We start from the raw sequence: 26,403 nt of genomic DNA, 5'->3' as shown, positions 1-26,403 counted from the left end.
TGATGCATGTCTAAAAAGTGTGTCACCAACATTAAAACTTTGAAAAGTTCTGCCTTAGTGTTAAACCTTTTACCCTTGCACTATTTTCTCCATGAAAATACCTGAAGCACCCATACCTGAAGCACATAGGTTAGTAAAAACATTTTTGCCATTTGTGTGTTTGTTTGTGTGTGTGTAATGAATCTAGTGAAGAGTGAGCTCCAGTTAGGATATAGTAGGAAATTTTCATTGCAATTTTCATTGCAAAAATGGTGCAAAGGTAATAGATTAGCCCATATTTGCCATTTCACCAATATTTGCAAAAACTTTATAGAGATGGAGATGTCTTTGTTGTAATTTATGGCTTATGCAGAAGCATAATTTCTAGTTCTGAAGAAAGCCCAAGAAACTTGACACTTGAGAATGAGGATTCTGAATTGACAATCTGCTTCCTTCCTTACCTTTCTTTTCAGAAGCAGAGTCTGTACTACCACCCACACTTTCTGCTATTTGTTTATTGGTTTTGTTTTTATGCTTTTTGTTTTTGATATCTTAATGATATTTTAAATTTTATTTACAATTATAGATTGTAACACATTATAGGTTTTTTATACTCAGGCAACAACATAAACCAGGAAGAGAATTGGGGGGTAGAGCTGTAGGATTTAAAGGCAAGTCTCAGGTGTGTGCCCATGGCAGTCCCCGATGACAGGAATTTACAAGCTAAAATTTGCCACAGGGGAGGCAATTCATGGAAACAAGAAAAAAATACAAGAAAAATGTGTTCCAGTGTTCATTTACATTAGGATGAGGAATCTGTGGCGCAGTTTGCATGTAATGCTAAGCAGAAACCGTGGCTGAGTTTGAACAAGTACGCAGATAATGCAAAAACTGCAGCCAGCTGTTCTGTTGCCACTTTATTAGCCAAAGCCAAGCCATGGTTTGGCTTAACATTACTGTACATCTGAACCTAGGCTTGTGGTTTCTTTCTCCAAGCAAACCATGAGCTGTAGTCAAAGCTTGTTCTTGGCTTACTGCTTATGGTTTTAGGGGAGACAAACCACAATCCTGGATTTGAGCATGAAACCAAACCACTGCTTAGCTTTGGGTAGTGCAGCAGTAGCAAGACCAGGAGATGAGCAAAGTGACAACAGTCTTTGAGCACCTGCATGGCTACTTATTCATGCTCAGCCATGGTTTGTCTTGGCATTATGCACAAACCATTGTTCGATCAGTTCCCATCATCCTTGACCATTGGCTATGCTGGCTAGGTCTGCTGAGAGCTGGAAACTCGCCCATTATAGGTTCCAGGTGAAGAATAAGGGTCTGTATGTTGTTTCAAAGGCTTCATGGAAAATGTCACTTTTGAGGAAAGCTGTACAAGGAGAGGGGGGCAAGGGTATCTTCACTCAAGTGTTTGGGGTAGGAATTCTAGCTTACAGGGAGCAGAGAGGGAGAGAGGAGGGAAAGAGGGCAGAAGAAGAGCAATAACATTTTGCGGCAGTTGCGCTGTTGTGCCTTGCAATGAAAAACCACTTTAGATAATTGCAGAGGGATGGAAGGTGCAATAACTGGCATAGACTCTTGTGTGTCTGTGAGGAGAGCATGGGCGTAGCCAGGATTTTTGTTAAAGGGGGGAGCAAAAAGTTGTTGAGCTTGTTTTGGGAAATCTCCCAAAAGCTTGTTGAGCTTTTTTGGGGTGGGTGGGGGGAGATAATGGATAATACCTCCCTCCTGAAAGAAGGACATTACCAGGGCAGGCTTCTACCTCACCGAATTAATGCTTTTCAATTCATTTTTGAGGATTTAGGGGGAGAGTGGAGGACAGTAAACAAGGGTCGCCTCGCCTCTGGACCAGTAGGCCAAACTGCATGCTCATAGCGCAGGGGTTGCTCTGGTCTAAGGCGACTTATAGTTGTTGCTTTTGGCGCGCTTTTGAGGGAGCTCAGAGAAGGAGCGCCCCGCTTCTGTGGAGAACCGTGTGCATGTGTGACGGTGACACGCGCCTCTGGCGGGAGGGACGAGGCGGCGGCGAGGCGACCCCAGGCTCTTCTTCTGTACATAACGCGGCGGGAGGGGGTGGGGAAGGCTGAGGGGCGTTTCGCCAGGCAGCTCCGCGGCGCCTGCCCCCGCTTTCGGGCGGGAAGGAAGGCGGGTCTGGCGAGGAGCGAGCGAGGGACGGAGCGCAGGAGGCGGGCCCCGCCGAGGCAGGAAGGGCTGTGGCTGGAGCTGGGGCTGGGGCTGTGACGGGGCTGGCAGGGCTGTGCGGGGCCGAGCGAAGGCCCGGAGTCGACGCACGGAAAGGGAGGAAGGAGACGAGGGGACTTTGCGCGCACAGCAGCAGCGAGCCTGGGAAGCCGAGCCGGGCTGGGCCGCGGCGGCCCAGGTAAGGAACTGAGGGAGAGGGGCCGCCGGGGCAGGAAGGAAGCGTGTGCGAAACACACGCGCACGCCGCCCGTTTCACACGTTCACCACCCCCTTCTTTACGCGGGTGGTGGGGAGAGAGGTGACGTGTGACGGGTGTTTCTTTTTTGGAGTTAAAAGCTCCTGGGAACCGCCGTTTTGTACAGTTCCACACACATATTATGGGTTGTTTAGATTAGGCAGGCTTGCATCGGGAAGTTTTTTTAATGCTCGGCATTTCGTTGTGCTTTTTATATGTGTTGGAAGCCGCCCAGAGTGGCTGGCGGGGTATGAATAATAAAATTATTATTATTGTTATATTGTGTTTGTGTTTAAGCAGGGACATGCAAAGCGTGTCACGTGTACCCCGTGGAACTGCGAATAAACGCGCGCGCCGTGAACCCGTGTCCCCGGCCGTGTTTGTGCGCGCGCTGGATGGCGTCCGTTCAGATGCGCGTGTTGTTGTAATGTGGGATGGCACATGGGTCCAACACCCCAGCCTCTCCTTGTGGGGTAAATACATTTCGGTAAATAAATACTTGCGGCCATGTGACACGTGCCGTTGTTGAAACCCCCACCCCACCCCCTCCTCTCCCCGCGGCAGTGGGTGGGTGTGTTTGTGTTGCGAAGAAGATAAGGACTGCAGGGTATTTTGCTACCAGCGGCTATTAAGAAATGGCAGTAAGGGCAAGGATAGTACAGTATTAAAAAGTTATGCGTGCATCAGATCCTGCATATATGAGTGGCAGCTTGAGGGGAGAGAGAGAGGTGCAGGGAATGCCTTTCCGTTGCTTCTGCAAGGTAGCTTTCCTGTGTTTCATTGCTATATAAGAGGTGCTAGGAACTTGAACCCGAGTTAAAATTGTACCGCCTGCCCTGCAGGTCCTCCTTCCTTATCCTTTCAGAGCGACAGCAAAGCACTCTGCGTATGCTCAGAAGTATTATCTTGCTCACAACTGCCAAGAAAATAGGTTTCCAGGCTAAGCTCCGATTCAAAATAAAATCCTGGGTATATTGGTTTGCTTTTTTTTTTATTATTTAACCAACCCTATATGGCAACTAGCCTGCCTTTAACACAGGCACTTCACATGGATGACCACGACTACCCAGGGCTGTGTTAGTTTAAGTGGTCTATTTTGCTTTTTTGCTTTCCCTGTTGAGCTGTAAACAGCATGTGCTGGAGGTGGGGGGGAGTGTTTACTTTCTAGCAGAAGAAGCAATAAATCTGCCATGCAGTTTCCCCTCCCTGCCGCTTCCCGAACGTTGCTGCACACAGTTTCAAAGCAATGTCATTGGTGCCTGGGCTATCTGCTGCCATGTATCGCTCCATGTTTGCCACAGGTTGTTGATTCTGATAGCATTGCCTTCTGGAGAAAATGTGGGGGTTGGGGGTCTGAGAGTCAAGGTCCTAATTCAAGAAGCCCAAATTCCCTCTGTAGCAGAGCTGTTTTTTATGGTGGAATGGTTGTCATGGTGCACGTAGACGTTTTCTGTGCCATAATCATGAGATGACTCCACTGGTGAATCAACTGTTTAAACCATGTGCATCATATTGAACCGCTCACAACTTTACTGACAAAACTAGCTGAACAGAAATTTTCTCTGAAATGCATAACTTTCTCAGTGTCCTTACAAAATTTCTTTTCTGTTGAACAACTTCTGTGTGTGAGTGTTGAGAGCACTGCACCACATTTTATCCGCTTTAATAATATATATTGAATTTATTTAATTTAGAGCATTTGTACTCTGCAAAAAAAAGCTCCCAGAGTGGCTTACATGCAAACAAAACAAGTTTAACAATCAGAAAAACACAAAACATGTAAGAGATTTGCTCAGCCATGTATCTAATATTTATTTACAAAACTCAAAACAAACTTATAAATTACAACACATTGAAATAAATGTCAGTTTAGAAGGACAAATAAAAATAACTTTGCCTGGTGCAGAAAACATAATAATTTTGGGGAGAGAATCCAATCATAAATGAGGCACCACACTTGAAAAGAGTTTCTGTCACTTACCTCAGATGGTGGAGATGCCTGGTGGTGCGAGTCTCCAAAGGTCACCTCAGTACATGGACAGGTTGAACCAGAGACAAGCATTACTTCAGGCACCTAGGTCCCAAAATACTCAAGGATGTAAAACAGTTTTGCATTTGATCCATAAAGGACCCTGACCATTAGGTCCAGTTGTTACCAACTCTGGGGTTGCGGCGCTCATCTCGCTTGATTGGCCAAGGGAGCCAGCGTACAGCTTCTGGGTCATGTGGCCAGCATGACTAAGCCGCTTCTGGTGAACCAGAGCAGCGCACAGAAACGCCATTTACCTTCCCGTCGGAGCGGTACCTATTTATCTACTTGCACTTTGACATGCTTTTGAACTGCTAGGTTGGCAGGAGCTGGGACAAAGCAACGGGAGCTCACCCCGTTGCGGGGATTCGAACCGCCAACCTTCTGATTGGCAAGTCCTAGACCCTGTGGTTTAACCCACAGCGCTAGGCAACCAGAAATTCTATGCAGGTGAGTAAGGGAGCTAGTGGACGAGGGATGAATTGCTCCATCCCGCTTTTGATACCCTGCTTGGTTTCTTTGCCAGCTGTGAAAGAAAGGAAGTCCTTTTCTATGAGATCAGTATGGAAATACAGAGGGCTGGTGAAGGGATGGATCATTTTGACCATCTAGCTGTCCATTTCATTGAAGGCTTCATTATTACTATTATTATTAATAATAATAATAATCATAATAATAATATGTTAAGAAGCTAGAAGCCTGCTTTTCCATGGAGAATAGGACTTATCGTCTTCCAAGACTACACTGGTTAGCAATTAGTTTCCGTGCTCAATTCTAATTGCTGTTTTTGACCTTTTTACACATCTCAGTACCTCAAGGACTGCCTCTTCTCACTTGAACCAACCTAGACCCTGTGTTCAGCATCTGAGGCTCTTCTCTGTGTGCCTCCTGGTGACATGAGAATGGCCTTTTCAGTTGTGGCTCTTCTAGAATGCTTTCCCCGGGGAGGCTTAGCACCATCACTATCTAGTTTAGATGCCTGGCAAAAAAACTTAAATTGGGTTATTTACAAAACCGAGTTAAGGGAAATCATCAACACCTTGAATTAGACTTGGAAGCAGACTGCAGCTAAGGACTGGAATAATATATTCATTTGTAATTAGCAATCTAGTAACTATTCTGAAACAACAGCAGTTTCTGAACAGCTTTTAATGGCAGGCAGTCCTGTGTGCAGTTAATTGCAGTAGCCAATCTATTTAGCAGAGTATAACTAATACAGAACAGCTAAAATAATTGTGGCCGGACTACAAGAACTAATTTATTGGGTTAATTCTGTTGCGTGTGTTTGGTGTTAAAACGGTAATTATGTATTTCTGTGGTACTTTTCTGTGAACAAGTTGTATTTAACTTTGCAGCGGCCTCTTGAGACATGTTTAGGCTGTAAGACAGCGGTAGGCAACCTAAGGCCCGTGGGCCGGATGCGGCCCAATCGCCTTCTCAATCCGGCCCGTGGACGGTCCGGGAATCATCGTGTTTTTACATGAGTAGAATGTGTGCTTTTATTTAAAATGCATCTCTGGGTTATTTGCGGGGCATAGGAATTCGTTCACCCCCCCCATATAGTCCGGCCCACCACATGGTCTGAGGGACGGTGGACTGGCTCAGGCTGAAGAAGGTTGCTGACCCCTACTGTAAGAAAATAACACTGATGTTCTGTGGATTGGTTCAGCTCTTGATAGATTCGCAGTAAGGAATGGATTTTGCCTCAGGCCAGATTGCATTGTGACCTTGGAAGTTTCCTCTGCTGTATTTGACTTGACTGCCTCTTGTGAATCACCTTCACCTAGTAGCTCTCTGTAAGTTACTACTTAGGTGGCGCTGTGGGTTAAACCACAGAGCCTAGGACTTGCCGATCAGAAGGTCAGTGGTTCGAATCCCCGCGATGGGGTGAGCTCCCATTGCTCTGTCCCAGCTCCTGCCAATCTAGCAGTTCAAAAGCATGTCAAAGTGCAAATAGATAAATAGGTACTGCTCCGGCGGGAAGGTAAACGGCGTTTCCATGCACTGCTCTGGTTCGCCAGAAGTGGCTTAGCCATGCTGGCCACATGACCCGGAAGCTGTCTGAGGACAAACGCCGGCTCCCTTGGCCAATAAAGCGAGATGAGTGCCGTAACCCAGAGTCGGTCACGACTGGACCTAATAGTCAGGGGTCCCTTTACCTTTAAGCTACTACTGCAGTGTACCTTTACAGAATGTTCCTTCCTACATTGAGATGCAGTGTGATGTCAAGGCTAGAGCAAGTTGGGCTTTGATGTTGAAGCCTAGTTCATGTCTATACTCAGCTGTGAGCCTCCCATCCCAAACAACTGATTGGCGCTATATCTGGTTATCTTACTGGGATGACGCACGCTAGCATAGCTGAAATGTGGCAACAATCTCTCAAGCTAACCTACTGGACAGGATTGTTGTAATGATAAGGTGAGGTATCACTTGACATCTACCCATGTACACCCCTTTTGAGTTCACTTGAGGGAGGGACAAGATGCAAATATGACTAATCATGTATAGGTTATAGATATGCATAGATAATGTGTGGGTATGATAAAAATAAAAAACTATCAATAGTTTGATGGGTACGTTGTCTACTCTTTGCTGCATCTTGCATGACAAACAAACAGAAGCAGGAGTGGGTGATGACACTGAGGATTTGCTTTTGTCTCTGCAGCTCTTATTGTTTTTTGATATAGAACAAAGGATTAATAATAATAATAATAATAATAATAATAATAATAATTTATTATTTATACCCCGCCCATTTGGCTGGGTTTCCCCAGCCACTCTGGGCGGCTTCCAACAGAACACTAAAATACAACAACCTATTAAACATTAAAAGCTTCCCTAAACAGCGCTGCCTCCAGATGTCTTCTAAAACTTTGGTAGTTATTTTTCTCTTTGACATCTGGTGGGAGGGCGTTCCACAGGGCGGGTGCCACTACCAAGAAGGCCCTCTGCCTGGTTCCCTGTAACTTGGCTTCTTGTAGCGAGGGAACCGCCAGAAGGCCCTCGGCGCTGGACCTCAGGGTCCAGGCAGAATGATGGAGGTGGAGATGCTCCTTCAGGTATACTGGACCGAGGCCGTTTAGGGCTTTAAAGGTCAGCATCATACTGGGACAGTCTCTTCCGGGATGCCTGGATTTCTATCCCTAGTTACAGTCCAATTGCATTCTCATATAAAGCAGAGCACACGTGGATGAATTGTGCTTCCCCCCCCCCCAATATGGGCACTTCCTCCTTTCTGTCATAGTGGTGGGCAGTTTGCTTGGCAGAACAGAGTTTTGCACATGAATCCTAAATGTTCCACTGCACTATACTGACAATTCTTACAGCACATTTCTCTCTAGGGCAGATATCAAGCTGTAAAGTAGAGGGGCTTTTATACCAGCTGGCTGCTGAGTTTATCCCACCTGTTGTTAAATGGGCAGTTTACAGCTTTTGTTGCTAATTCATTATGAAGTGCAATTGATACGGATTTCGCATAGTTGCTTTCGGGTTAAGATTTTGCTGCATGGCAGGCTCAAATTCAACTGATACAGCTTTTGCTATCTCTCTATATATGTGGATAATCAATCTCCCTACCCCACCCCACCCCATATTGCTATCTAAGCATTTAAAAGAGGGCATCCCTTTGTTTATTTCCCCAGGACAGTGGGGCTGTGGAGCAATTACTCTTTTATCTATTGGGCTGTGTGTTTTGGAATTATGTTGTTGTTCAATACAGTGAAGCAAAGGGCAATAGAAATAGCCCAGTTTACACCATGAGAATACTTGGCTGCCTGTGTGGGATAAGCACTTCCTTCAGATCAGGTATCTAGGATGAATAAACTGTAGTTCTCTATCAGAGTGCAGAATTGTAGGGAAAAAATAGAAAGCTAGACACCCTGGACATTTGCCTACTGCCTGCACTGTGTGGTTTAATTTGTTTGCACGAGACGTATGGAGATGTTTGTTCCACAGGTTCCTTTTTCAGTGCTAACACATGTTCTCGGCTTGAAGCCTTGTAATGGGCTGTTACCTCTACTGCATGGTTGATCTTCTAAATAGCTGGTAGGAGAATAACTTGCTGATGAATGAGCAGATGACTTCCAGTCCCTTCCCATTTAATGATTTCACAGTTCTAGCATAGAAATGACGCGGGGCTGATACAGTTTTCATGGCTGCTATTGCTTCATTTATATGCCACTTTTCTTAAAGCAGCACACAGTGTTAGTTATACAGGGCCATCTTTTCATTATGTTAATAGTATGATTTTTGAAGCCCCCCTAAAGTGTTAGGTAGCTATAACTTGGCCTCATGAAAATAAGTCTAGCAGGGTTAGCTTGCCCTGACTTTTGCAGAGAGAAAGGGAGCTCAGCTTGCAATGGGAAGTATTCACAAGGCCAAACTCCATCTGCCTGCTGCCTTCAGGGGCTCTGGGAAATTTGCCATGCTGTATATTTTTGTGTGTGTGTGTGTGTGTGTGTGTGTGTGTGGTAATAATCAAGGAGCTATAGGCATGCTTAATAAATCTAGAGCTAAGTTTTATTTAGAGTACACTATGTGCCTACAAGAGTCCACATACTTTTATTTTGTAGTAATTTTGTTTCCTATCTTTTGCAGTGCTTTTCAAGAGCTCCAGTTGAGGGCGAGGAACCAGTGGAGGTAGGTCCTATAGAAATACAAACTTTAATAATCTACCTTTACATAATTTCTGTTGTGCTGCTTCTGCTTCTCCCATTTTTTAATAAAAAAACCCCTCCCCCTGGTTTTGTTTCATTCTTTATCCAAGATCTATGCAACACCAAGTGAGAGTAAAGTTTCCCCTAGTGTGGAGCATGACCACATAGAAAAACGCAAGACAAGTGGCAAGCCTTTATAAAGTGTTTGACCAAGCACTTATGAAAACAAAGTAAACCGTAAAACTGTTCTTGCTTATATGCTTGTTGATCCTTTCAAAATAATTCTGATATAAACTAGAAACATTTGGCCAGTGCCACATGTTAGATGTGAAATTCAGCCCACTATTTCTCCACCTCTTCGGCCTGTAGTCTCAACATTTTCCGAATTCCTTAGCCTCGCCATTCTCTTCCTGCCAACACTGTCCAAGCCCCTCCTATATTTAGGTTGTTCTCTCTTCCTCCTTTTTCTGTGGGCATTGGTCTTCTCCATCTGATCTTCCCTAAAGTTCCTGCTTCTCACCCACTATGTTCTGGAACTTTCCGTCTCAGAAGCTGCACTATTTTCCCTTCCTTGCAGACGTGTTCTCATTCTGAGCAGTTAGAATGAGTGAATAGAAACCATCAGCTTACTGAGCAGTGAATGTGGGACAGTTTGCCCATTTCTTATGTGCAGCAGCACATACAACTGTGGCTGGCTTTGTCTTATTCTGTGGTTGCTGTTGCTCTGCCCTTAGTTACGGACTAGTTCTGTTCTGTTGCCATGGAGTGGAAGGCCTGCCCCTCCATGCATTGCTACCGTGTTTTATCACTATTTATTGGGGAAGTTTAGGGAAGTAGGTAGGTTATTTGTTCTTGCAGTCTTAAAACTTTATTCACACTGATAATTGTGTTGTTTCAAAGAGGTCAGTAAGATTTTTCCACTTTCTTTGGAGTGGTTCTCTCTCTCTCAGGAAAAAAACAACAAACTTTTTACAAAATTTCTGTCTGTAAAGCCCATTGTTGTGTAGCTTTTAATCCTGTGAAACTGCCTTAAAATCAAGATTAATCACGTATGGATTGTACACATTTCACCCCAGCCCTTTGTCATACAACTCACACAGAACTATGACTTCTGAGATATAACTAAAAGAACCCTCAGATCTGACTATTATGGGGTTAAATTTGGAACCTCCAATTATGGACAGAAGTAAGACTTTTCTTTCCTGATCCTTTTTAGTTTTTGCCCAGGATATTCCAGCAGTAAACAACCTGCAAATAATGTGAGTAGGAGTATTATTTATGTATTAAAAAGCGTTCTTACACAAAACACACAAAACTAAAAGAGATTATTTAAAGATGTGTCACAGAACTAAACATATTTTAAGTATTTCAAAATATATAAACAACACTTGGAAAAAGAATTTTAAAGTCTCAAGGGCAAATTACACACAGTGATAAAGACATAGTTCGGTGTTGCATGAATCTTTTTAAAAACTTACATATAGCAGCTGTAAGGGGTGATATGGCTCCGAACATTTACCAAGTATTACATAGCAGAGAAAGATTGCTCCTTATTTTGCTTAATACAGACAACCATGAAATGCCATGATAGAAAAACATTGTTTGGTAAAGTGTCTGTCTGTAGTGTTCTCTGACATTGCACAAAAACTCAGCAAAGGATTCAGGGGACTTGGAGGCTGGAAACAGGTGCTAGAGGAAGCTGGTATTCTTACAAGTGGAGATGTCAGCCAGGGAGGAGAGTCAGAACATAAAGCATAGTGGGGTATTTTATGAGTGATGAATAATAAAAGGAATAATGCTGCAAAAAGCCCGCTGTTTGGGTGGGAAGCTTTAGTCTTGGCTTTTAGCCAGAGATCTCCCTGCTCACATACAGCCCATAAACGTGTTTACAAAACTTCTCTGTTAAAAAAAAAAAGTGTGTTCCCCATACTTTTCAGTTAGGGTAGAGCAAACTGAAAATGTTCTTAGGTTTTAGAATTAAAACCAGAAATTTGCCCTCCCCACAGAATCATGTACTTATTTGAACCCTGGTCTTCCACTACACCAAACTGGTGTTGTGTATGATTTTTTAGTCAGCTGTACGAGCTATAAGTCTGGTCCAGGAATAAAGCAAGATGAAGACTGTGTTTCGAGAAACAAGGTGTGGGATGCAACTTGCATACATTGTCCCTAGCAGTAACAGTGGTAGTGCTGCTGTCAGACACCCAGCTCAGTGGCTTGCCAACCTTTCAGCTTTGGTGGAGCTGTTTTTACATCGTCCTCCACTGAGGAACCCTTCTAAAGCTTTTCTACAACACAGCTTGAAAACCAATAGCTTAATTCAACAATTTCAAAGTTAGGGCCACCCCTTTAACAATGAGACCCCCCCCCTTTTTAAAGAAAATATGGCTGTTGTTTTGATTCTTCCTTTAGAGCAGGGGTGGGGAACATGTGGCCCTTTAGATGGACTTCAACTTCCATTCTGGCCATGCTTGCTGGGGCTAATGGGAGTTGGAGTCCAACAACATCTGGAAGACCACAGGTTCCCCATATTTGCTTTAGGGTAACCAGATAGAATTGAGACCAGGACTCCTATCCCTTTAATATCATGCAGAAGAGGGGGCTTTAAGTAACTTGTTATGTAGAGTTAAGAAAAGTTATCAAAACATCTATACAGCTATACAGGTGCTGTTTTCCTTATTTAAATACCCACCCACCCTCAGATCCTAAAGATAACCCAGATTTGATAGTGCAGCCAAGAATGTAAATTGGGAAAACGGCACAGAAGAGTTAAATACCCCACAGCTCCACTGCTCTGATGAAATTCTGACACACACCTCTTGAATGTGGTTGCTTTTCAGTAAAAATGCAAATGTTCGGAGATCAAGTTGCAGATGCCCTGCGCAGTGTAGCTTTGCCCTCAGATTTAAAGTTTGCAAAGTTGTTTTACATTCTTTGTCACTCTCTCATTCATCTTTATTGAATTTGATTGGAATTTGCAGCAAAAGATGACTCAGAAACTTCAACCGATCCAAAATGCAACAGCCTGTTTACTGGCTGGCGTTCCATTTAGAACTCGCATAAGCTCTGTGTTAAAACAAACTGCATTGTACCGGTACTTACTTTGATGTTTAAAGCCATTCTCTAACTTTTGGAACCTTTTCAGAGTTTGGGGTTTTTTTTTGCTCTTGTGTGTGATGGGGGGTTCTTTTCCTTTTCTTTTACATTGACTGTTGATTATATGTTTGTGTTATAGAGTGTCTTAGGTTATTGTTAAGGAAAGACACTTGTGTCTTCCATAGAACAAATCTTTTGTGCTTGGTACTTAACTGCTTTATTATTGAAAAATTTAATAGAAATCAGGCCATTCACTATGTCAGCCCCTAAATTGTGGAATTCTCTTCCCAAAGAGGTGTGTACTTTCTTCACCTTATAGCTGTCATTGGATGTTGAAGTCATACCCCTTACTGTATTTTCTTATTTAAAATTGCATTGGTTTCTTACTTAAATTCTTGTATCTCATTTTAAATTGCATCACTGTATTGTTTTAACCTGCCCTGGGACCTTGTGGTGAAAAGCGGGTTAGAAATCCTGTTTACAGTTACTATTATTTATTCCATTTATATCCTGCCCTTCCTCCAGAAGTCCAGGGCAGCAACAGAAAATGCAGTGTGGTGTACTATTGTTGAGGATTCCTGCCATTTCATTCTCCCTGCTCCCAAACAGCCATTCAGCATTTCATGCCCATTGTTAGTTTTGGTTTTATCCCACCTAAAAATATTTTGTATCTCTGCAAACCTTGGTTTTTTTTACCAAACTTGCATGGGATGTGCCTTTTGGCTACATAAGCAAATGATACACAGTCTGAACTTTGGAAATGGAAGGAATTATGATGCATAGCGTAGGCAGAGATGGATATGCTTTGCAGTTCTCTGATTGTTGGTTTATATCTTGTAGAGTTGTGTTGCTGTGTATTTCTGGAGGGAGTGGGTGTTACTCAGCTACATCTTACTCAGCTACATCTTACTCAGAGTAGACCTATTGAAATGAATGAACCTAACTTAGTCTACTCTGAGTGAAACTTAGTTGAATACCACCCATTGTCTATGGGCTGCAGTAAAGATGTGAGCACATGGGGAAAATTCCTCCCAGGGTTTTTTGGGGGGCGGGGGGTGTTTTCCTCAAGGGAAATTTGAGGGGTTCCCCCATTCCCTCCTCAAATCTTCAGATCTCTAGACTGTAGGAGAATTTGGTCTCTCCTGGTTGATGGTACTACTTGATCGCTTGCGGCATCGTGGAAAGTTTGTTTCAGAACTTACTTTATTTACTTCAAGTTCCTTTGACATGATACACTGTGGAGTTTCCTGCTTATAGTTCATTTTGATCTGGGTAGTGTATATTCTGTACAGGTGACTCTCAACTTACGCTGGGGTTACGTTCTGGGGGTAGCACGTAAAGCCAAAATCACATACACTCAAAACTCAATGGGTTCAATGGTGGGTGGGATTGCGAAAGACTTCCCCCCCCAGACGTCTGCCCCCTTTTTATTATTACTATTATTATGCCAAGTGCATAAAGCTGTACTTCCACCATCAGACCATCTGCTGCTAGATGGTATCTGTTTTAGACACAGAATTCAGCATCCTATAAATCTCAGTGATAAACATGAAAAGTAATGATCAGTAGTGAAATCTCAAAAGATCCAAATCTCCTGAGACTTTTAGATGCCCTACATGGTTTCCTGCCCTTTTCAGTGGCCTTTAGAACAAGTAGGCAAACAGGCCTGTGAGCATATTTGCATAAATTATTTAAGTTGTAGATTTTGCGTTGCTTTTGTGCAGAATTTGGATATTCCCCTGAAATTTATGCAGATCTGGGGTATGTGTATGTGTGTTGAACTGACATGAGGGCCCCATACCTCACATCTATAACAGCTAGCAATGTTCTCCTACACAAGTACAGTCGTACCTTGGTTTTTGAACAGCTTCGTTCTGGAATGTTTTGGCTCCCGAATGCCGCAAACCTAGAAATGACTGTTCCAGTTTGTGAACTATTTTTGGAAGTCGAACCTCCAACGAGGCTTCCTGCAGCCAATCAGAAGCCATGCTTTGGTTTCCGAACATTTTGGAACTCGAATGGACTTCTGTAACTGATTCTGTATGACTTCCAAGGTACGACTGTAATGTTTTAGATGCTGTGTAGAGCACAGAACTAGCATTATTTTTGCTTGGAAAGCTCTCAGTCTACATTTGATGGGCAGCACAAGGTTTTTTGGGGGGGCGGATTATAAATTAAGAGATGTATCCACTTGCTTTATACTGAGCCAGAACACCGGACTATCTAGTCCAGTATTTTTTCCTCTGACTGTCAACAACACTCCAGCGTCTTTGGTAGATTTCCCCCCCCCTTCCTCTTGTTCCAGAGAGCCTTTAATGATAAAATTGTATGTAAATGACTGAAACAAACAAACACACTCAGAGATGGGTAATCTGCAGCTCTCCAGATGTTATTGGACAACAGTTTATCTCTCTCTGTTGGCCATGAAAGTTGGGAGCCCAACAACATATGGAGGCCACAAGCTCCTCATCCCTGCTTTAACTGGAGATAGCAGGGATTCTGAACTTTAGTTCTTATGAATGCAAAGCATGTTTTCTGCTACCAGAGGCAGGTTAAGTATACAGTGGCCCAAACTCCCATTATTCTAGGCGCATTTTGCAACAGGGAATTTCATTAGCGTGACCAGTTTCTGAGCTCTGGGCGTAGTATTGCGCCTAAGATTTCATATTAAAACTGCAAAGTGGAAGGAAAGGAGGACCTTTTTCTGCCTCCCCACTTCCTGCAACTCCCTGAAGACTGGAGAAGAGACCCTTTTAAGAATATTAGGGAGGTGGGCAGGGGAAGGACTAGATCAGGTGAGAAATGAACATAATATTTTAGCTGCAGTTCATTCATTTTCAGCTTTGTATTCTTGTTATATAAAAAAAGTGCGCCCAGACATTCCATTGTTGCTCCCATAACCTAGGTTTAAGGTGCCATTTAGCTCCTTGCTTTCATGTCTCAGTTTCTAACACTGCTCAGGAAAGGTTTTACCTGAAGGAAGAAACTTATTGGGCCAACATGAGGGTACTGCTTAAGGCATAGAAGAGCCATATATCATAAGGCATGAAGGTGGTGGAGGGAAAGGAACGTATCATATTATCCTTCCCCAATCTGGTGCCCTTCAGATGTTGTTGAACTCCCAATCTGCATCAGCCTTATCTAGCATGGCCAATGATCTGGAATGCTGGGAGTTGTGGTCCAAAATGACTAGAGGGCACCAGTTGGCAGAGGCTGTCATATGTGGCCACAGGGATGAGCCTTACTTCCCAGACTCTGGAGACCACAGATCAGGAGTGGGGAACACGTACCTCTGCAGAGATTGCTGGACTGGGATTCTATTATTCTATGACTACAACTTCTATTATCTCTTGACTGTCAGCCACCCTGGCTGGGACTGATGGGAGCAACAGGTATGACGGAAGATCACAGGTTCCCCATCCCTGCCATAGATAATTCTGTTTTCCAGGTAGGGGGAGCGACCATTACTTTAAAATTCCCTGTCATTGGAAAGATGGTTATTGCTCTCCTGTGAGGGTTAAAATGATGAGGGAATTGTTGTTCTTGCCTGTTCAAACTCGGCGTAGGAAGTAGAACAACACAGCCTCCCAGATTATTATATCGCAGTGTGGGGCCCAATTTGACTTGGCTTGAGAAGGCAATAGGCATTTTCTGTTGTAATTGTATGTTCTTTGAAAAAATGTTCTCATTATAAAAAAACTATACGTGGTAATGCTATGTTTGTATTTTAATACTTTCTTTCATTATTTCCTAGCTTTCTTCTGGGTTTAAAATAGCTAAAGAAACTTATTCTAAGTACCTTAGAAACCTGCAGCTGAACACTTGGTTGGTTATTTCCGTTTGATATGTGATCTTCAGCCTTTGTCTTTTCCCTTCTCCACAGCTCCTATCTTAAAAGTTTTTTGTCCTTATACTTTTCCCTTTTGCCAACAACTTGGAGCCCCTCTTGTGCTTAGGCTGCACAAACTATTTCACCCTAGCCCCTCACTCTGCTTAGCTGTTCTTTATCTCAGTCTTCTGTCTCCACACTTTTAAATGTTTTCAATGTCTTTTGCTAAGCCTACTGCTCTTTTTTCTTCAGTTGTGTGGCTTCTGGCCTCCTTATATCTTCCCAGAATTCTTTCTCCTTCCTTCCTGCTGACAGCACATAGTTCCACCTGTCCTTTCGCCCTTTGTTATCTCTTTTCCCCAAACAAGCTAACTTTTCACTTCCATCCACAGCAAGCCTTATTATTTGTCAACATTCTGTTTCTGACACTCACTGAACAGTTAGAATGTTTGTGAACATCTCATGACAGTGCACAACCATTGGCCGGGGCAGAAAGCCTGTAGGTGACAGGACAGGAGACAGACAAATGACCATTTTTTGCCTATTTATAGTTACCAATCTATCAGTAACAAGCTCAAGATTTGACAGCTGATAGGTGGAGAGGGAAACTAGGGTATAAGAGCTCAAATGAGTCAGATAATGAGTCTCATTGTCAAGGTTATAAATGCAAACAATAACCTGAGGTGACCAAGGGAAGGGTATGTCTGGGGTGTGTGTGGAAACACTCTAGGATGCTGGCTAGATGGGTATTTAGAGCCATGGGTATTTAGAGAGACAGGGACTTGGAGGAAGGCTGACTAGCTGGAGCAGAGATGGGGCACCTGTGTACAACCCGCATCAGTCCTAGCCATCATTTCCAGTGGTCAGCGATGAAGGAAGTTGTAGTCCAACACTGTATTGTAACCCACAGGTCCCCTCCCCTAACTTTGAGGATGGAAATGACTTCCTGCAAGTGATTTATGAGCTGTACTACTGTGCAAAACATTTTAGAAGGGAAGCATTACTAAACATCCAAAGGGCCTGAAGACAGAAAAGCCTTCGTTTAGTTGGTGCAGGGGGCTGGCTTCAGGATAAAACAATAAGAATAAATCTTTCTGCAAACTTTGATAGACTTCTGCTGAAACAGATACTTTAAAAATTGTTGTAGAAATCTTTTTCTTTCCCCCTTCTTATCTGAATATACAGTATATTCAACTATGTTTTTCATGCAATAATGTCTTCAGCTTCTGACCAACGTTTAACTAATCAAATTTTCTGTGCCTGCTTATTGTAATGAATTTGGACCTTGACAGCACTTAGCCCAATCCCTTTAGTTTGCTAGAGAGGGTGTGGATATGAGGCTTTAAAAATGTACCGTATTTTTCGCTCTATAACACGCACCAGACCATAACACGCATGTAGTTTTTAGAGGAGGAAAACAAGAAAAAAAATATTCTAAACAAAATAGTGGATATATGATTTTTGTGGTTCGTGCTGTGGCCACAGACATGTGATCTGACAGTAAGTTTGGAGTAGCCCAATGCAAAAATCCTGAGGATCCATGTGGATCCATGCTTTGTAACCACGGAGGAGGGAAGGAAGGGGAACCATGAATCCTCTGCTCACGACTGCAGCAGATCCCCCCCGCCACCCGCAGGCATTCGCTCCATAACACGCACAGACATTTCCCCTTACATTCTAGGAGGAAAAAAGTGAGTGTTATGGTGCAAAAAATACGGTACCTACTTGAGATCAGCTTCGTTTCTCATTTTAACAAGGAGGAGCCTGTTCATAAAGTATGGAGAAACAGTGGCTTTGTTTATCTTTTTTGGACTCTTAACTCCTTTCAGCCAGCTTCAGCCAATATATATATATATATATTTAAATATTTATTAAGGTTTTTTAAATACAAAATGCAAAAATAATAAACAATATAACATGTATCATAACATATTTTCAAAGCTTCTTTGGACTCCCTCACGTCTCCCGCTCCCACTTACATCATTATAAACTTTTACCAGCAATTTATCAACTTGTTTACATTCTTAAATCCCGTTCATTTAATTTACTCTAATAGTTCTCCCAAAGGTTTATGTTTCCCTCCATCACACTTGTCATCCAGATTACATCTATTTTAGTGGTGCTCAATTATTTATAGTCTGGCATCCTTCTTAAGATTCAACCAAATTACAATATTTTTGTAAATAAATTCTAAATTTCTTTCAGTCTTCTTCAACCCTTTCCTCTCCCAGGTCTCGGATTCTGCCAGTCATCTCAGCCAGTTCCATATAGTCTATCAGTTGCATCTGCCATTCTTCCAGTGTGGGTAGATCTCGAGTTTTCCAATGCTTGGCGATGAGTATCCTTGCTGCTGTTGTTGCATACAGGAAAAAAGTTCTGTCCTTCTTTATCACCCTCTGGCCGACAATACCCAGGAGAAAAGCTTCTGGTTTCTTAGGGAAAGTATACTTAAATACCTTTTTCAACTCATTATATATCATTTCCCAGAAGGCCTTCACTCTAGGGCACGTCCACCAGAGGTGAAAGAATGTTCCTTCATTCCCTTTACATTTTCAGCATTTGTTATCAGACAAATGGTATATTTTGGCAAGTTTAACTGGGGTCATGTACCATCTATATATCATTTTCATTACATTTTCCTTCAAAGCATTACATGCAGTGAAGTTCAACCCAGTGGTCCACAACCTTTCCCAGTCCTCAAACATGATATTGTACCCAATGTCCTGTGCCCACTTTATCTTAGCCGATTTAACCATTTCATCTTGTGTATTCCATTTTAACAGCAAGTTATACATTCTTGAAAGTACCTTAGTCTTAGGTTCTAACAGTTCTGATTCCAATTTCGATTTCTCCACCTGGAACCCTAACTTTTTGTCATTTTTGAAAACTTCTTTAATCTGAGCGTAATGAAGCCAGTCTCGCACTTTATCCTTCATTTTCTCCAAACTCTGCAATTTCCAATTGTCTCCATCTTTTTCTAAAATTTCCCAATATTTTGGCCATTTGGCCTCCATATTGGGTCTTTTTCGGGCCTTAGCTTCCAGAGGTGATAGCCACCTTGGAGTTTTATTTTCCAATAAGTCTTTATATTTTGTCCAGACATTAAACACTGCTTTTCTGACAATATGGTTTTTAAAGGCCTTATTGATTTTAACCTTATCATACCATAAGTATGCATGCCAACCAAAAGCATTGTTAAAACCTTCCAAATCCAATACATCAGTGTCTTCGAGAAGTAGCCAGTCTTTTAGCCAGCAGAAAGCTGCGGCCTCATAGTACAACTTTAAGTCCGGCAGGGCGAAGCCCCCTCTCTCTTTCGCATCAGTTAATATCTTAAACTGAATTCTGGGCTTTTTGCCCTGCCAGACAAATTTAGAGATATCTCTCTGCCACTTCCGGAAGCACTCCGTCTTGTCCACAATCTGTAGTGTTTGAAACAAAAACAACATTTTTGGCAATACATTCATCTTGATAGCAGCAATTCGGCCTAGCAAAGAAAGTTTCAATTTTGTCCAACTATCTAAGTCTCTCTTAATTTCTGACCAACATTTTTCATAATTATCCTTAAATAGACTCAGATTTTTTGCTGTTATGTTTACCCCTAGGTACTTTACTTTTTTAACCACATTTAATTCTGTCTCTCTCTGAAACCATTCCGACTCTGTAACTGTCAAATTTTTTTCCAATACCTTGGTTTTCTGTTTGTTTAGTTTGAATCCCGCCACCCGACCAAAGTCTTGAATCAATTGTAATACTCTTTTTGTACTAGATTCTGGCTCCTGCAGGGTCAAAACTAGGTCATCTGCAAAAGCTTTAAGTTTATATTGTTTCGCTCCAACCTGAATTCCTTCCACCAACCTGTCCCCTCTAATCATATTCAGGAGCACTTCCAGAACCGAAATGAATAGCAAAGGGGAAATAGGGCAGCCTTGTCGTGTTCCTTTTTCAATTTTAAACTCTTCTGTAACCACATTGTTAACTATCAGTTTAGCCTTTTGTTCTGAATATATTGCATCAATCCCATTCTCAAAACCCCGTCCCACTCCCATTTCTTTTAAGTTTCCCTTCATAAATTTCCAGGAGATATTGTCAAAGGCCTTCTCCGCATCTATGAAAATTAACACTGCTTTTGTATTTATGTCTGTTTGCAAAAGTTCCAAAATGTCAATAATATTCCTTGTGTTAGCAAACAGGTGTCTACCTGGGAGAAAGCCCGCCTGGTCCTTGTGAATTACTTCATTTAAAACTTTTTTAAATCTACTTGCCATAATATCTGCAAAAATTTTGTAATCCACGTTTAGAAGAGAGATGGGACGATAGTTCTTAAGTTGTGTCTTTTCAGCTTCCGATTTTGGTATCAATGTGATAAAAGCTTCCTTCCACAATTCTGGCGCCCTCTTCCCCTCCATAATTTCATTGCTAACATCCATCAATGGTTGTATCAAATAGTCTTTTAATGTCTTATAATACTTGGAGGTCAGCCCATCTGGTCCTGGAGATTTGCCCAATTTCATATTTTGAATGGCTTGCTCCATCTCTTGTCGTGTTATTTTACAGTTCAGGATTGATCTATTTTCTTGTGACAATTTTGGCAGTCCATTTTTTCCCAAAAATTGTTTAATCTCATTCTCATCTTGCGGCCCTTGGGTATATAATTTTTTGAAATATCTCTGGAAGCACTTTCTAATATCCACAGGGTTCTGAATGTTTCTTCCTTCAATCTCTAAATTTGTAACTGTATTTAGTTTTTGTCTCCTCTTCAACTGCCAAGCTAGCAGTTTTCCACATTTGTTCGCCGATTCAAAGGTTTTTTGTTTCATTAATTTAATCTTCCACTCTATTTCCTGGTTTATCAATTTAGAATATTGTGCTTGATGAAGCTTAATTTCTCTCAGCGTCGGCTGTGACTTCGGGTTTGATCTTAGCTTCTTTTCTAATTCTTTAATTTTCTCCAGAATTTTATCTTTCCTCTCATTTTGTGTCCTTTTCTTTACAGCATTCTGTTGTATCAAGAACCCCCTCATCACTGCCTTGCTTGCGTCCCAGATGGTTCTTTTTTCCACCGTAGTATTCAAGTTTATCTCAAAATAGTCCTTTAGAGCTTTTTGGGCCTTCTTAATAATCTCCTGATCTCTAAACAAATTGTCATTCATCTTCCATCTAAAGGAGCCGGTTGGTATTAGTGTCAAGTCCATCTTTACTGCATTATGGTCGGAGCAGGTCTTTGGGCAGATTTCCACCTTCTTGACCTTGGGTGCCAGACCTCTAGATATCCATATTTGGTCGATTCTTGTCCAAGTCAGTTGGGCTTCAGAGAAAAATGTTCCCTCTCTTCCCAAGGGGTTCTTTGTCCTCCAAATATCAATCAAATCCATATTGTCTATCATTTCAAAAAAGGTCTTTGGTAGTCTGCCGTCTTTTGTAACATTTTGGCTTTGTGACTTATCCATGTTGGTTGATACGACCCCGTTCATATCTCCCATCCAGCTTCAGCCAATATAGTCAAGGGTCAAGGGTATTGGAAGTTGTAGTTTAGGAACATCCTGGAGGGCCCCAGGTTCCCCAGGACTTCTCTAGTTTGTGACCTCATTTGTATGGGGTTTCCCCCCATATAGGTAGTCTCAGTGGTGTGCCCCTGATTTATTGTTTTCCTTTACTAGTATACTATCTTAATTCAGGGATGGAGGACCTGTGGCCTTCCAGATGTTGGATCTACAACTCCCACCAACTCCCAAACCATTGTCTATGCTGGCTGGAGCTGATGGGAGTGATTCCAACAACGTATGGAGGGCCACAGATACTCCTTTCTTATGCACAGTGAAATCCTATGCGTGTCTACTTGGATGTAAGCTCCATTGAATTCACTGGAGCTTTACTGCCAGGAAAATGATATTTGGTTTCAACTTTAATTACCGTTTGCAAATGGTATGATGTGAAGGAAATGTATTAGAAGTGTAGGAATAGCACTGATGTCTCTCTCTCTGTGTGTGTGTGTATGTATGTATGTATGTATATATATATATATCCCGTGTGTGGGTGCCAGTGAGTTAAATTTCAGTTGTGTGTGGTTTTAAGAGCGTGGGGCAGACAAGCTCAGAAATCCAGACGCATGAGAAGTTGTTCCATTCCTGCTTGGTACTGTTTTTGTTAGAAGAATCTACTCTGGCTAATACTTGAAGCTTCAAAAACACGTTGCTCAGCTACCAGTGTGAACAGTAGCAAACTGATAGGGCAATATGGAAAGAAGGCAGAGTACAGGAATGTTGATTTGGGCCTCTGGCCTGCCACTTTCCAGATCTTAGTCTTGTCTACACAGATGGATTTCTGTGTATTTTCTTCAAAGTTGCTCCTCAGAAAGTCTCTATTACCCACTCTGTGGCTTTTACGTGATTTGCCCTTGCTATCATTTCTATCCAGATACAGGCATCCCCCTTTTTACGCGCAGGAGTTATGCCCAGAGGCACCACGCGTGTCAGTGAAATTGCATGTAATTGAGAACTCATTGAAAAGGCTTGCAAACATCCTGTTCTGTCCCTGTCCTGCCCTTTTAGTGACGTTTCAGTGATGACTTTATGACATTTCTGGATCAGTCCTGGGATCAGAGTGGTTCATGTGTACACGATCGATCATACATAAATTAGGGAAGGGCTGCCTGTATGACTTTCCTGCATCTGATCAAATTAACCCTTGCTCCAGTAATACTCACCAAGAAACTTTGTTGTCTTAGCTGGAGTAGGAAATGGTTCTCCAACACCCCCAGCCAAGGTATATAGGAGCCAAGGGCAGCTGAGTTATTTTGGCACCTGAGGCAGCAGATCCCACAAGTGCCTCCTCCACCTCATTGGCAGTAAAAATGCAACAAGAGTGGGGAACCTGTGGATCTTCAGATGTAGTTGAACTCCAACTCTCATCAGTCCCAGCCAGCAAGACCAGTTGTCAAGGGTGATTGGGAGTCCAGCAACGTTTGGTGGGCCAAAGGTGTTTCACTCCTGAGACATGGCAATTAAAGATTCCTGGGTTGCAGGGGGTTGGACCGGATAATCCTCTTGGTCTCTTCCATCTTTACAGTGCTATGATTCTATGACTCTAATATTTGCTGCCCCTTTTTGACACACCGAATCAGATGCCTAAGGTTGTTATATCTCTCTGCCCAATGGTAGGAAGCTTCCAGTATGTACGCTATGCACGGTCATCCACACCTTGTTGTGACTTAAAGGTTTTGTGTGCACAGAACTCAAGTTTTGCCCTTAGCAGTTCTCCAGGCAGAGGTCAATTGCATTTGCTGTAAATGAGCAGTGAAGTATTTGTGTATGCCAGGGATTTCCCATGTGTGTGTCTTCATGTAATAACAAAACTTGAACGGTTTTTATCAGGAAATTTTTCACTTCCATGTCCGGGGCTTGACTACCATCGTCATAGCGTGGGTGGGAGGGTATTTTTTGTAACTGAGTTCTGCTCAGTACAGAAATATTCATTTGACTCTGTGGCTTCCGAGCTGAGCAGTAATTCCTTGTGATTTTTAGTTGCCTCCAGAGATGGCCTGAGTAATGTATTGTGTTGAAACCAAATGCGGGAAAAGGAAAATAATGAGAAAACCAGACACTTGGAGCCTTTGCTCCAGAAGTTTCCATTAAGACAACATTCTTGAGTGGGAATACGCAGGAATGAGTGGTTTTCCTCTTTTCCAATGTTGTTTAATCAGTATTAATGTTGTTTTACAGAAAGCGTTTTTTTCAAATTGTTTCCTTGAAAATATTAACAATACTGGCAATTTAGTTTATGCTTCTTTAACTTTTCTAACCCTCCCTACACTTTCCCCCAATCCATTTATAGCCCGGGGGGGGGGGATAGCCCAGGTGTTCTTTGAGGGTATTTAAGGGAGTGTTGCTTAGCAAGAGAGAGTAAGTATTGTGGTGTGCTTTCACGAAAAGCTTGGCTACTTGCGCCAGGGCAGGCATGAACATCTGCTAGTTGATAGAAGGTGCGTTGCCTTTAACTGTTCTTCCCTGCTGTGCTGGGGGTGGCTCTTTGTGAGCACCACTTCCTGGATGATATGGCTGGGCTCAAGCTGCTGATAAAACAGGATTCACCCATCTGACTGGCCCAGACAGTGGAACAGCAAGTGCCCTCTCTTTGCTTGCAAAACCCCAAAGGAGCTATTTAATCTGCTACCTTGGCTGTGCATATTCCCCAGTTGTATGTACAGCCTACTCTTTGACGTTTGTGTCTTTGGCAAAGTAGGTCGGTTTCCCAACTCAATGATAACAGTTTCCCACTCTGCAATGTTGTAATCTTGCTGTAACATGGTCACGGATTGGTCTTGCCTCATACAATTGTCGGTAAGTTTGGCAGACACTCTTTTTCTCCTCTCTCTCTCTCTCTCTCTCTCTCTCACACACACACACACACACACTCATGCTTGATAGTAGCAAAGTTGCTTTAGGTGAACTCTTGTGACGTCTTGGATGGTAGAGAGTATTTGCTCCATTTAAAAAACTGTACATTACTTTCATGTTTAGCACTCTATTGTTGATTTGGAGAGCTGGGTGTTTTTCATGCTTGCCCAGTGCTATCTGTTGAATGGCATACGGAAAGCCAATGAAATGTTTGCCTATTTTTGTATCTTACACAAACAAGCAGTATGCTCCAAACCAATTCAGAATAGCTGTGCTGTTTTTGAAAATTAAATAAAGCTGTGACCTTCCCTGACTGCCAAGCTTGCGTGTTTGGTGACGTCTCAGGCTGCAGGCTCCGGCTGCGCTCATTATGTTCTCCTTTTGCGTCCCTTCATCATCAGCAGTCCTTTTGTGCTCATGAGAACGGCGAGGAGTGCTTTCAGATGGCAGCAAAGGTCACCATTTGTTTTGGGTGTCGCGGATTGTGACAGTCCTGTCTTCGTGGCTCTCCTTTCCTCTTTGCACAAGAAACCAAGAGGGCTTGAAAGAGGACAACACAAGGGTGTTTTCGATGACTTTAACTGCTGTTTCTTCCCCTTCATAACCCTGCCTAAGTTAACTCTTTTCTCCCCCCAGTCGCTGAAAGTGCATTTGTTGCAAACTGATTTTTGTTGTGGGTAGAACAGGTTGCCAAAGGAGTCCCATTTACCCAGCAGTTGTGCTAACATAACTGCGAGGATAGGAAAAGTGTCCCTGTGGAAAGCCAGATACCTTTCTTCCCACCCCCTCGCCAGGACACTCCCACACTCAAAGCAGGATGCTGCCCTGCAGACTATACAAGCCGCGTACTGATTGTGCAACGATTCCTGTCAGTGTGGCGGGGGGCGGGCAGCAACGTGGGCTGTAACAGTCATGTTGCCTCGCTGGGATCCAGAGGACTGAGAAAAAACTTGCAAGCTGCTCCCTCCCTGCTGGGTTAAAAAAGGCTGAATCACACACCGATCTAGTGATTTCTTTTTTATATGCAAGAAAAGAATATTTTATTGCAGATATCCATGTACACATGTTATGTGTCCTAACTGCTTTTACTATCAACATTTAAGGTAAAAGTAAAGGGACCCCTGCCCATTAGGTCCAGTCATGACCGACTCTGGGGTTGTGGCGCTCATCTCGCTTTACTGGCCGAAGGAGCCGGCATACAGCTTCTGGGTCATGTGGCCAGCATGACTAAGCCGCTTCTGGCGAACCAGAGCAGCGCACGGAAACGCCGTTTACCTTCCTGGCAGAGCGGTACCTATTTATCTACTTGCACTTTGATGTGCTTTTGAACTTCTAGGTTGGCAGGAGCAGGGACCGAGCAATGGGAGCTCACCCCGTCGCGGGGATTCAAACCGCCAACCTTCTGATTGGCAAGTCCTAGGCTCTGTGGTTTAACCCACAGCGCCACCCGCGTCCCTACTATCAACATTTAATGTCCACAAATCCTTCTTTTTTCTCCCCGGTGACAACACCACTGGGGAACGGGGTTTCCCTTTTTTGTGACTTCGTTTTGCTCTCTGCAAACTAGCAGCAGTCTTGACATTTGTTTACTTAGCGAAATGTTTGCTAAAGAAGGAGCCACATGGATGATCATTTCTTGCTTCCATTTCTCCATGCCTCCAACTCTCCACCTTCGGGCTTCACTTTTCACATCTGTTTATTGGATTTCTGACTGATGCACCCATTGATACGGGAACTCCTGCAATGTGGGCCCCCTCCCCTCACTGCCAAGGGTAACATGAGAGACCTTCATCTCTGTGAATGGAGCCTGCAATGCAGCTTCTCACCATGCCAACATCCTAGAACTGAGTCAAGGCTGAAGTGGTTAGGAGTTACTATAAGCCTTTCCCACATGGACTGGGACTTGTATGCTTTTGGCATATGAAGGAACAATACTTCCATACTGCGAGGAAGCAGGCTTTAGCGGCTCTCCCAGA

At 43.0% G+C, this 26,403-nt stretch overlaps 1 protein-coding gene across 6 annotated transcripts in view; it reads left to right on the top strand.

Moving 5' to 3' along the window:
• LOC307200698 (signal transducer and activator of transcription 5B) overlaps positions 1–26,403 on the top strand; it is a 69,835-nt gene that overhangs the window by 4,470 nt on the left and 38,962 nt on the right. For 2 of the 6 annotated variants that reach the window (XM_079949484.1, XM_079949481.1), the window contains exons 1-3: positions 2,157–2,365; positions 9,048–9,089; positions 10,323–10,365. The gene's annotated coding sequence lies outside the window, so the exon portion shown is untranslated. Of the gene's footprint in view, positions 1–2,156; positions 2,366–9,047; positions 9,090–10,322; positions 10,366–26,403 lie in introns of those variants that run through there. The other 4 variants (XM_079949483.1, XM_079949480.1, XM_079949485.1 and 1 more) reach the window with 2 other exon arrangements.

Source organism: Podarcis cretensis (genome assembly GCF_951804945.1).
Source record: "Podarcis cretensis genome assembly, chromosome: 13".
NCBI lineage: Eukaryota > Metazoa > Chordata > Lepidosauria > Squamata > Lacertidae > Podarcis > Podarcis cretensis.
This window is presented reverse-complemented; position numbering and strand designations above follow the sequence as displayed.